This window comes from Euphorbia lathyris, chromosome 5 (genome assembly GCF_963576675.1).
Source record: "Euphorbia lathyris chromosome 5, ddEupLath1.1, whole genome shotgun sequence".
Classification (NCBI taxonomy): Eukaryota; Viridiplantae; Streptophyta; class Magnoliopsida; order Malpighiales; family Euphorbiaceae; genus Euphorbia; species Euphorbia lathyris.
The window spans coordinates 47307473-47319624 of NC_088914.1; the positions used below are offsets into that span (position 1 = coordinate 47307473).

The window sequence follows — 12152 nt, forward strand, 5'->3', positions numbered from 1 at the left end:
CTAACTTGTACCTGCAAAATACGATCCTCGAGAACTGAATTAGCTTGACATTTATTTTCTGAAAATTAATCGAAAATTAAGGAAATTAACTAAAAACATAAAATTTATTTTTATTTTGTAGAACTGAATTAGCTTGACATTTATTTTCTGAAAATTAATCGAAAATTAAGGAAATTAACTAAAAACATAAAATTTATTTTTATTTTGTTATTTATTCGAAAACATACTATTTTTGTAATTAAACTTACTTATTTAGTCCAAAATTAGACCGTAAATCACGCTAAAAGATAGGGACAAATCGTCCCTATCAGTGTCTAGGAAGTAACACGCATCATCAGAAGCAGATGCATATCGAACAGCTTCATGCATTTTAAACACTACTTCTTCATTATTGATCTTTAGAATGAGATGTCCTCTATTTACATCAATGACGGCTCTTCTAGTTGCTAGAAATGGACGTCCCAAGATTATTGGAACTTCCAAATCTTCAGCAATATCCATTATTACAAAATCAACAGGTAGAATAAAATTTCCAACCTTAACCAGTACATCTTCGACTATGCCTTTGGGGTATCGGATTGATCGATTAGCTAGTTGAACCATGACCTTTGTAGGTCTTGGTTCTCCTAACCCCAATTGCATATAAATTGAGTAAGGCATAAGGTTGATGCTAGCTCCTAGGTCACGTAGGGCGTTTTGAATAGTGAGTGTCCCTATCGAACAAGGTATATAGAGAAACTCCCTAGGTCTTTTAGCTTCTTGGGAAGCTGCTGTTTGGCTTGTAGGATTGAGGAGCTATCTCTGTTCAGTTGTACCATAGCTACACTTTCCAACTTCTTTTTGTTGGTGAGTAAGTCTTTTAGAAACTTGACATACATAGGCATTTCGGATAAAGCTTCGATGAAAGGTATATTTATGTGCAGCTTTATCAGTTGTTCTAGAAAGCTCTTGTGTCTCTTCTCACAGTTTTGCTGCTTCAATCGCTCCGGATATGGTACTCGTGTTTCGTATTGAGGTGCAACTGGTCCATCTTCAACTAACTGTTTATCTTTCTTCTGTTGGGGTGCAGCTGTTTGCATCTTTGGTTCAGTTGTTTTACCTGCAGCAGATTTATCAACAGTATTAGATAATTCCTTGCCTCTTCTTAAAATAATAACATTGACCTCTTCTTTCGGGTTGGTCACTATGTTGCTTGGGAGTGCTCCTTTCTCCTTTGAGGAGATAACCGTTGCAAATTGTTGCATTTGAGTCTCAAAGCTCTTAATGGATGACTGTGTCTGCTTCATGAACTGCATCATCATGGATTCTAAATCCGGTTTGCCTTCTTATTGAGGAACTGGTTGTCTTTGGTATTGTGGGTTAGATGTGATGCCTTGTTGCGGTTGATAGGTTGTTGGTTATCATGCCTGTACGGTGGTTGAGCAGTTGGTTGCCTCTAGTTATCCTGCCATGAAAAGTTGGGATGATTTCTCCAACCAGAATTATACGTGTTCGAATAGGGATTAGGTGGTTGGCGAGCAATGAAATCGCATTGTTCTTGCATGGATGGTCCTGGTTTGATTCCCGTACAATCGATTGGTCTGTGAGGACCGCTATAGAAATCACAACCATCAGGTGATAATATCTCAACATGAACAGGTGGTTGCGTATGAACTGCAGAAACATTCATCTTTCCCATTGTTTTGACCAGTTGTTCCATCTGCGAGGAAAGTCTCGTGATAGCCTCGCTATTTTCATTGTTCGTGACCCTCTTCCCATCACTTCCTATTGAGTGCCAGTTGTAACTTGTGTTGACAACTCTTTCTATTAGCTCGTATAATGCTTGAGGTTCAAGTTCCTCTGGATTTTCATTGGCAACTGATTCAATTTGGATCTTGTACGCGTTGGTTACTCCATTGTAGAAGTTTTGAACTTGCATCCACATGGGTATGCCATTATTCGGTACTCTTCTCAACAATTCCTTGTATCTCTCCCATGCTTCGGATAATGATTCATCTTCCTCTTGGAAGAAATAAGAGACCCAATTCCTTAGCTTGATTGCTTGTCTTGGGGGAAAATATTTCATCAGGAACAGTGTAGCCATCTCCTCCCAGTTTGTGATTGAACCTGGTTGTAAATTCTTCAACCAATTCTTCGCCTTGTCCTTCAAGGAAAACAGAAACAGCTTGAGTCTGATCACCTCATCACTTTCATTTCTATGGGTGCGAAATGTGTTGCACATTGTGACGAAGTCCTAAATGTGGGAATTTGGATCTTCATTTGGGTATCCACCAAACTGCACAGCTGTTTGCAGCATTTGGATCATTGAAGCTTTCACTTCAAATAGGCGGTTTCCTTCATTTGGTAGCACAATACACGATGAATGGCCATCAGTAGATGGTCTGGAATAGTCCTTCATCAGTAATCTCTGGTTTCCATTGTTGTTATTGTTTCCATTAACACCATTGTTTTCAAATTGACCCTCTTCATTGTTCCCTGGTTGTTCAGGATCTGGTATCTCGTTTTCGTGATTCATTCTAGCACGTCTAGCTTGTCTGAGCAGTCTTCTTCTTCTTCTGTAGGTTCTCTCAATTTTGAGGTCCACAGGTAGAATAGGAATACCTGTTCTTCGCATAAACAGCTAAAAATCGAGACAAAGAAACTGGACAAACAGGTGGTTATCGGGTAACAAAATAAGCATACAAATTCTTCCAATCTTAGATTGAACAATCCCCAACAACAGCGCCAAAAACTTGGTATATTGTATATGGACTCTAGCAAGTGTACTAGGGTGGATGTAGTGCTGGTAAGACCAAGTCTCGTATTCCATAGGGATTGAAACTAGTTGGTTGAACAGTTACCTTAAGTGTTAGAATTCAAAAGGTTGGTTGGTTTGATTTTTTTTTACAATAACTAAGCATGAACAGATAAAAATAAGTGAAATGATAAAATATTTAAGTAGACCAAGATAAATGTTAAGCCCAAAATATACCTAAAATATCATCAATATTTATATCAGTTTTGTTACAAATTTGTGCTGTTTATATCTATTTAGAGTACTTTTACGTCCGAATATATTTCTTTCATGCAAGGTACCTAAATATTTGGTAAAATCCAAATAGGAGCGAAAATGATCAGAAACGAAGAAAAAACCCTACGAAAAGAGTCAAAGATGAAGAAAATCAAATGCACCGAAACGAAGACGGGAAACGGAATCGAGATAGGGAATAAACACCCGTGTCGCGACCGAGATTCCCTATTCTCGCGACATGCATCGCCCAGTCACTTCTCTCCTCCGTTCTGAAGACTGAAAACTTACCCCCCTAATCTCGGTAAGTTCAGATTTTCAGGCAGCACATTTTACACATGTTCGATTTCAAAGATACGCGTCCGTTCGAGTGGATAGAAACGTCTCTTCACAGCAAACACATCCCCTAGACACGACTCTTCAACATCTATAAATTTGGAGTTGATTTAGAGTTGAAAATATAATAATTGAGAGTTAAGATTTTAGTACATAATTTATGCAGAAATTCTGAGTCAAACGATTCAGAGTTAGAAGTTCGATTTTGTAAAAATGATATGATGTACACACATTGTTTACTCATTAATTACAAACACAGTAGCATTTAGATTTAGATTAAGATTTGTTCAGACTAGTTTACATTTTGGTAGTAGAAGAACCATCTGTATTCCGAAGATTCAGCGAGAAGATTAAGTAGCGGATTCGACTCCGGAGCCTGACAAACGAGGTTTGAGGAAAAGATTGACGACCCGGAACTCTCATGTCGTTTTGAATGCTTCCATGCTTTTTATTCTCTGTAAACTTGTATCAAATTCACACTTCATCTAATAAAGTTCATGCAATTCAATATTTTTATGTAGCACTTTTGTAAATGATCCGAAGTGAATTCTTGTGTTTTCATTAAAACGTAGTTAAATTCAATATCTTTACAAGGAAACTTTGTTGAACACTTAGTCAAATTCATTCTTCGAGAATTAATTTGGTTAAGGTAGCAATCTAACCCGACCGTAGGAGGATTGTCTGCGGTTCAAAGCCCTTTAATTGAAGGAGTTTACGTTATTATACTTTTATAATTTATACAAAGTTTAAAGTTGTTTTCTTTGCTTAATGCAAACGAATACAATTATTCTCTTATTTTAAACACTAAACGTTTCTGTTTTGTAATTCATATTCAAAACAAAATTGATTTCTAACATTCTACATATTCTAACCTAATTCTTATTCGATCAATTTCAAAACCAATTTCAAATAACGATTATCTATTTTTATAAACCTTAAGTCGTATTTAATCTACACATAAATAAGTTTTATTGAAAAACGTTCCCTCTGGGATCGATATCTTTTTATTACTACAAGAGAAACCGTGCACTTACGAAAATCGCTCAACAAGGTTTTGGCGCCGTTGCGGAGGATCGAACCCGGGTCACCCGCGTGACAGGCGGGAATACTTACCACTATACTACAACTTTTACTCTTCCTAATTAATCCTATCCCTATTCCAAAATCCATTACCCTTTCACTCTACCTTCTCTTTCATTCATTCACCCTTACCATTACCACACCCATCTCAAGCTTTTGCCTTTCTCTCTACTTTTCTTCTTCATCCTCAAACACCAACTCAACATCATGCCTAGAACCAAAGTTGCCGGCCACAAGCCAAAGGTTACCGAAGCCAATCGTCTTTGTATCCATTGCAGAGCTTATTTCGATATTGCTTCCGAGGAAGAATGCCAAAGCTTTACTCATTTTTCCAATACAAAGATGGAGTTTGTAGACATGCCCTTCCTCCATTTTGATTCGGTAAGAGAGTTATCTTTCTCTGATCGGATTAATGCATTCCTTGATACTCTAGGATGGCATACTTTTGCTTTTATGAAATTCCCTAACAATACTGAATTCATTATGGAATTTTTGGTTACATTGAAATTTGATAAGAAGAAGAATTTTATCACTTTTAGGAACAATAGTGTAACTTATACTATTGATTATGAGGCAATGAGGAATATTTTCGGGTTTCCTACGAGTGGTTTGTTGATAAGCCTAAGGATGTTGATTCTGATACTATTTGGAATGCCCTTTCGGGTAAAGCCTATTTTAATCCCAAAAACACTTCTAGCAAAATGATTCAGGATAACTGTCTGTTTTATTTTCACAAGTTTCTGAGTTTTTCATTGTTTGGCCGGGTTGAAAGTTCCAAAGTTCAAGTTCGAGATTTGTTTGTTTTGGATTGCTTATTGAAAGGTCTTAGGGTTGATAGCATTGGAATGCTATTTGAAAATTTATACCGTGCTTCAAAGTCACATACTAAGCAAGTGCCTCTAGGAAATTTTATTACCGGCTTAGTGATGGGTGCACGTGGGGAATTAGCGGATTTTGACATCACTTCCTACCAAGGCTATGTCCCTCTTTTGGACATTACGGCTCTTGACCGAGCCCATTTATTGGTTAATTTTCATCCTCCTGTTTTTGTTTCATATGAATCATGTATTGCCCATCTTAGTGGTACTACGGGAGGAGGAGCCTCGAGTTCTCAATTTGTAGGTACTGAAGAGGGCGGTGCGGAGGAGGAAGCGGCGGAAGAGCCACACAATGTACAACAAACCCAACCACAAGCTCAAGAGCCACATGATTATGATCCTATCGATTTGAGAAGGATATTGAACCAAATTAATGCACACAATAGACAAATGAATTTGAGAATTGATGATTTGGTTGAGAGCAACAATGAGATGAACAACAATATCACCACTTTGAGGAGGGAGAATAAGTCCACTCGCCGTCGGATGCTATCATTCTTCCGTCGCCAAAATATTGAAACTTCACCATCTCCTCCGGACTCACCTTCTCGTGCATATGTTTTATCTTTATCATTTCTCTTGTTGTTTTTAAGTTTAAGTTTGGTACAATCTTTTTAATTATGCTTGGTACATTTTTATTTTTCTTTAATGTTGAATGCTTTTCTTTTATTATTAATATTGAATGCCTTTATTTCGTGATTTTTCTATCTTCTTTCATATGCGTTATTTCGTATAATTTTTCGTGTTTTATCAATTTTTGCACCTATGAGGACATGGTCCAAATTAAATGTGGGAGGAGATACTACATATATCATTTTCTCTTAGTACGAATAAATGTAACGAATAAAGATAAAATGACATCCGTTTTAAACATATACTAAAAATTTAAATTTTAAGCAACCTTTCTTTTGTTCAAATGCAACACATTTTGCAACACTTTAAAAATAATAATGACATTATTTTGATTTTATTTTACATTAGTTGTTTTATGAAACCTTACATTATTTTTCTATGGTTAAAAATATATAATTGAACTTATGATTATTTTTAGGTTATCATTATCGATAGAAATAATATTTCTATACGGGCAATATTTTTCAAATTTTTCATAAATCTCCGATACGATTTTAAGTAAAAACGTCTCGAGTGAATGTATTTAAGTAAAAAAATTCTTTATTACAAACTCTATTTTATATCATGCAATTCATGATACAATACATCTTATTTTAAATTTTCAATTAGGTTTATAGGTATTAAATTGAACTAACAATTTTTAGCTCGATTTGATTTTCGTTTTACATTAATACCAATTGAAGTTTTTAAGGAAACTTTAGCCATAATACATGTTGAATTTTAAGTCAATATAGGATGAATGTGCTATTTTTCTTTTTCCCAATTTACAATTTTAATTTTACAACTCGTGTTAATTAAATCAAGTAGTCGTATTCTTAACTTTTGGCCACGATTGAGACCAACCTTATCACAATCGAGGTATGAAAGGGAAGAAAATTAAGTAAACGGTACTTTTGGTCACGATTGCGACCACCCTTATCACAATCGAGGTATGGAAGGAGCGTTTAAAGCAAAGATTAAGCGTGTTTAAGTTTAACGTAACGATTGTGTCCACCCATGGCATGGTCGGTACCTCTTAAGCGAACACAGATAAAAGCATATAAAGTTACGATCGAGACCACCATTATCTTGGGCGTAACTAAGCAAATAAATTAACCTAAGTGCTTATTTATTTATATTCATATAATAGTTTGGGAAAGGAAATTTTGTGCTTTGAAATGCCTTGAGACGAAAGACTCAATAACATGCGTGCTTATATCGTCCTGAATACTTCAATTTAAAATTGAAAATACAAGACGAATGATATATCGCCTTTATACTAGTTCGTTTGATATTTTGCGTATAAATTTGCCATGCGAAGTTAGTCTTTTCGGCTTAACTAATTTAAAACGTAATACATAGATATATGTTTTATTTCCATAAAACGATTAGTTAAAGAATAAATTCAGTGAAATTTTGCTAAGGACTAGCAAAAGATTAAGTGTGGAGATTTGTTAAGCCCAAAATATACATAAATATCATCAATATTTATATCAGTTTTGTTACGAATTTGTGCTGTTTATATCTATTTAGAGTACTTTTACGTCCGAATATATTTCTTTCATGCAAGGTACCTAAATATTTGGTAAAATCCAAATAGGAGCGAAAATGATCAGAAACGAAGGAAAAACCCTACGAAAAGAGTCAAAAACGAAGAAAATCAAACGCACCGAAACGAAAACGGGAAACGGAATCGAGACAGGGAATAAACACCAGTGTCGCGACCGAGATTCCCTATTCTCGGTCACGACACGCGTCGCCCAGTCACTTCTCTCCTTCGTTCTGAAGACTGAAAACTTACCCCCTAATCTCGGTAGAGATTTTATTATCTCGGTAAGTTCAGATTTTCAGGCAGCACATCTTACACATGTTCGATTTCAAAGATACGCGTCCGTTCGAGTGGATAGAAACGTCTCTTCGCAGCAAACACGTCCCCTAGACACGACTCTTCAACATCTATAAATTTAGAGTTGATTCAGAGTTGAAAATATAATAATTGAGAGTTAAGATTTTAGTACAGAATTTATGCAGAAATTCTGAGTCAAACGATTCAGAGTTAGAAGATTCGATTTTGTAAAAACGATATGATGTACACACATTGTTTACTCATTACTTACAAACACATTAGCATTTAGATTTAGATTAAGATTTGTTCAGACTAGTTTACATTTTGGTAGTAGAAGAGCCATCTGTATTCCGAAGATTCAGCGAGAAGATTAAGTAGCGGATTCGACCCCGGAGCCTGACAAACTCTAACGAGGTTTGAGGAAAAGATTGACGACCCGAAACTCTCATGTCGTTTTGAATGCTTCCATGCTTTTTATTCTTTGTAAACTTGTATCAAATTCACACTTCATCTAATAAAGTTCATGCAATTCAATATATTTATAGGTAGCACTTCTGTAAATGATCCGAAGTGAATTCTGGTGTTTTCATTAAAACGTAGTTAAATTCAATATCTTTACAAGGAAACTTTGTTGAACACTTAGGCAAATTCATTCTTCGAGAATTAATTTGGTTAAGGTAGCAATCTAACCCGACCATAGGAGGATTGTCTGCGGTTCAAAGCCCTTTAATTGAAGGAGTTTACGTTATTACACTTTTATAATTTATACAAAGTTTAAAGTTGTTTTCTTTGCTTAATGCAAACGAATATAATTATTCTCTTATTTTAAACATTAAACGTTTCTATTTTGTAATTCATATTCAAAACAGAATTGATTTCTAACATTCTACATATTCTAACCTAATTCTTATTCGATCAATTTCAAAACCAATTTCAAATAACGATTATCTATTTTTATAAACCTTAAGTCGTATTTAATCTACACATAAATAAGTTTTTGTTGAAAAACGTTCCCTGTGGGATCGATATCTTTTTATTACTACAAGCGAAACCGTGCACTTGCGGAAATCGCTCAACAATAAACAAGCATAGGCCTAGCACTATGCCTACGAACATCTGTATTTAGACTATTCCCTCTTAATGAAGTAAGACTGATATGGACATTTTATCCCTATCTTTTGGGATAATTTATGGTTTTTTTAACTCTAAATTGTTAGGTTTATGCTAGTTTATTGCATATTTCAATAAATTAGCAACAAGTAATAAATTATGTACCTTTAATTAATTTTCGTCATTTTGAATAAATAAATAAATCAAGTAATCTCGGTGTTCATAACTGTGCTTTGCAGGACAAACGTATGAGACAAAAAAGGCGATGAAAAAACGCCCACGCGGAGCGTAACATGTACAACGCGGAGCTTAAATCAGTGAGAAGTGTTTGATAAACGTCAGCAAATCATTCACGCGGAGCATGACCCTTTCCACGTGGAGCTTGGAACTTTTAGTGGACAAAAATATGACTTTATAAGCTCATCCACGCGGGGCATGGGGTATTCCACGTGGAGCGTGAAGTGTCGGGTCACCTTGTTCACATTGAGGACAGATTTGACACATTTTCGTATTTTCATCATATCTCCCTCCTATGAACTTGGATTGAGGCGATTCAAAATGCGTTGGAAAGATAAGAGAAATATGTACAAGTGACTAATAATGTCATCTCCAAATTCGCAGTGTAACAGGCTCAAATAATTAACCTAAGTTGCTGGACGTGTTGAAGCTTAGGAAATCTTTCATGGGTGTGAAATATGCAAGGGAGAAAATAAGAAAATAATGAAGAATCATATGCTTCATTATTCTACATCAAATTCAAAGTCTTCCTACCACTTTTACACACATTCAAAGTCTCCATTCACATTCAAAATCTCCATTCACATTCAAAGTCTTCATTCAAAGTCTTCTCTTCACACTATGTAATTACAATTATGACCCAAGCTTGATTTGTGTATAAATAGGAGTGCTTGGCACTCATTTAGGAAAGGAGTTTTAGATTTAGATTCAGATTTTATGTAACCAAACTCTACCACCTTGAGAGCTTGTTCATTTAGTCTGTCACTCCGTCGAAGTTCCGTTCCATCTCCTTCCACCAAGCTCGAGAGTTCTACCTCCAAGACCTAAGAGACAGCCTTGAGTCTGGTTAGCTAGTTCCAAGGGTCGATTCTTCCCTTTCTACTTGCTAATTAGCTTGTACTCTTCCTATGTACTAAGCTTGGTTGTATTCCACATTTTTCATTCCATATTTATAATATATGATTTGCAATTCCCGTTTCTCTATACGTGTTGATGTTTACTACTTGTTTTGATATTTGTAATTGATTATTGTGTAGGGGAACGTGATTATCGGCGCCCTTTCACGGGTCATCTTTAGGGAACCATATAGGTGTTGCCCTACCGGAAGTAACACACCGGAAACCGTAGGAATTGACAAACCACGGAACTTATGGGCCCTAGTTTCTGATCCCCAGCATTAGACACGCCTTGACTAGGAACCACGTAGTCTAAGAACTTCACGGGTCGGTCGAACTACACGTAGTCGTCTTTGCAAGAGTAAATCATCAATTGTATATATTCGGAGTTTTTGTTTATTATATTTATAACTTATCGCAACCCGTAGAGTTTCGGTTACATAAGTTTGTCTCACCATAGTTTAGGAGTAGTTTGTAGTCGTCACGCAAACCAACCTAAAGTATTCACCGCTTAGATAACGAATAAAACTGAGTAGTTTAATACTTGTGGTTATAAATCCCATGGATTCGATACCCGGTCTTAACCGAATTATTACTTGATACGACGGGGTACACTTGCCACTAAGTAGCGTCTAGTAGACACACACCTACTAGCGCCGCGCATCAAAGACCATATTCCTGATTTGGGTATCTTTCTCTTTTATCACTGAGGTTCGGTGTCCCATTTCCTAAGATTCTAAGCAAGTAAAATCAACCAAGTGTCATTGTGTTAATATACAAGCAAGCATTAAGAACCAGAAAGCATTCATAAATGAAACCCCAATATATGGTTGTTTTCGTCTCCATCCACTACAATATAAGCCAAATAGCTATTTCCATTACGTCGGAGCACCGTCATGCCATCTTTGGTAATTAGCATATAGATTGGATCCTAATATATTCTTTAAGCATACTATTGACAATCATTCATGGATGGAAATACTTCATTAATAAAAAAGAGTTACTTACAGTCGTCGTTTAATGGCTGGCTAGGCCTGCAAAAGGAATTACTCACTCATTTCCATGAGTGAGCAGCTTGTTCTCCCCAAAATCATTCTTCTGACAATAAACATAAAAATAGAGAATAAAATGAAGGTGGTGGAAAATGAGGCGCCCCCTTACATATGACTACTACAGTATTTATAGGTCCAAAACAAACCCTAAAACAAAAGGGTAAAAAGTACTAAAGGTAAATACAAAGAAAAGGACAAACAAACAATCTCCCTACACTTGGCACAATATGGAAGTTGTCTTGCTTTCCACGTTTTTGCTCTCTTTCTCTCTCTTTTAGCTTGCTCGACCCACGCGTTTATCCGTTCCTTCCAAGTTGACCCGTTAATGTCGTTGTTTATGCTGTTCTGTTCTTCTTGTAGCCTGTTCGTGAGGAATCCTACTTGAACTGTTATTTCTGCCTGTTTCTTCCATTTCTGGTTGAAAACTATAACTCTGAAGCTCTTTTCCATGAATGTTCAGCCTCTTAAACTTGCTCATTTCACTCGTATCAACCATCTTCCAATTGCATAGATTTAAAAACCAAATCATTGGCAGGATGCAGAGTTCATAACTATGTTGCCCGGACATGGATACGGGAAACGTCATTTCTATAAAACACAGGACACATAAACGTGGGGGAAACATGTAAATATTAAAAATATTGGGACACATTTATAAATATTAAAAATATATTTTTATATATAAATTTTTATAATATAACTAAATAAATACATTTTTTGTATTGATTCTCCTGTCCTTTGGTTATCTGCAGTGAATACAAATACTCTGTTTCATTCTGTTTTTTTTTATACGATTGTTATCCAATTTATAACTGCTCTAAATCTTTGTCTTTTGGTTTACCTGTGATTTTAATTTTTCTGTACATACAGATAACACAATCCTTTGTATATTCCTACTCTTTACTACCTTTAAATAACGATAGATGATCTTGCTGTTGAACCTCTGTTTTTTTTTGGAAAAAGAATCGACTGGTTTTTTTTTTTGCTAGGAAACGCGTATCCTACATAGACTCGCGTGTCCAAGTTTTTGATATTACGGAAACGGCCCGAAACGTATCCTAGAATTTTTCGTGCATTTTCGTATCCGATACGTATCAG

The 12152-nt window shown here is 35.8% G+C and overlaps 1 non-coding gene across 1 annotated transcript; it reads left to right on the forward strand.

Moving 5' to 3' along the window:
- The first annotated feature begins 1928 nt into the window (after positions 1–1928).
- On the forward strand, positions 1929–2035 carry LOC136231628 (small nucleolar RNA R71). Its single transcript, XR_010689999.1, has one exon. It is a non-coding gene; the product is annotated as a small nucleolar RNA R71 (small nucleolar RNA).
- The last annotated feature ends 10117 nt before the right edge of the window (positions 2036–12152 follow it).